Below are 1,068 nucleotides of genomic sequence, written 5' to 3'. Positions count from 1 at the left end.
TACTTTGCTTAAAGGGGTTGTTGCATTACAAATTCTTAATCCATATTTACAGGATAGGGCATAAGTGTCTTATCAGCAGGACTGACTGCCGGGGTCCCCGCCAATAATGAGAATGGGTGCCCCATGTTCCACTTTTTGAATGGTATGGCGGTCACATATTGAACACTGCTGCTCCATACAACTCATCTCTTACCTTGGAAAACACATCCATGCTTGGTCTAATTGAGGGTACATATGTATTGGGGGAGTTGGGAGACAGCACTTTCAGTTCACATCTATTGAAAGTGTTAGGGCATCTTCAATCTATAAGAAATTATGCTATTACTACCCCCCCCCCCCCCAGTCCTTTGCTTCTTATCTAGCAAGACTCCTGCTTTAGGAATTGCTGGATGAAAGGAATTGTACTGAATAAATAAGTCTTTGGCAGACTTTCCCATAAGTACAAGCAAGGACACAGACTTTATCATAACCTTTAATCATTGTATTACTGCACCATTTTGACCACTTAAAATAATACATAAGGGAGCTGTATAAATAATAATTTCAGTATATGTTGTAACTGGAAAAAAATCCCATTAGCAACACAGCAACATACCTATAATATATATAATGTGCATGAACTGTAGCCATCTTCTTGAGGCCTGTTGGGCTTGAAGGCCCAGGGTGTCTGAGAATATTTCCAGCAATGGAATTATATTAGGTGATTGCTATTTATGCAATTACCAAATATACTGTTTAAAGTAATACCAAATGTAGAGCTTCGCTTGTAAATAATAAAATATAAAGAATAGTGCTTATATTATTATTATTATTTTTTACTTTGCTTTGAGCTTTTCACCCAGAGTCTAATTTCTTTTGTTTGAAGAAAAAGACCCTTTGAAGATTTGGCCAAAATCATCTTTTTATAAGTTCAGGATTTCCTTTAAATTATTTAAGGAAATTGCCAAATTCATAAGAACTTTTTAGCACATGTGCCGGCGATCATTTTTCAAGACTTTAACCTCAGCCTCTTATTTGGAGACATAATTTTTTTGCAGTATATTTTGAAGGGATTGTCCAGTTTTGAAA

This window comes from Bufo gargarizans, chromosome 2 (assembly GCF_014858855.1).
Source record: "Bufo gargarizans isolate SCDJY-AF-19 chromosome 2, ASM1485885v1, whole genome shotgun sequence".
In the NCBI taxonomy this organism is placed as follows: domain Eukaryota; kingdom Metazoa; phylum Chordata; class Amphibia; order Anura; family Bufonidae; genus Bufo; species Bufo gargarizans.
Note: the sequence above shows the minus strand (reverse complement) of the source record.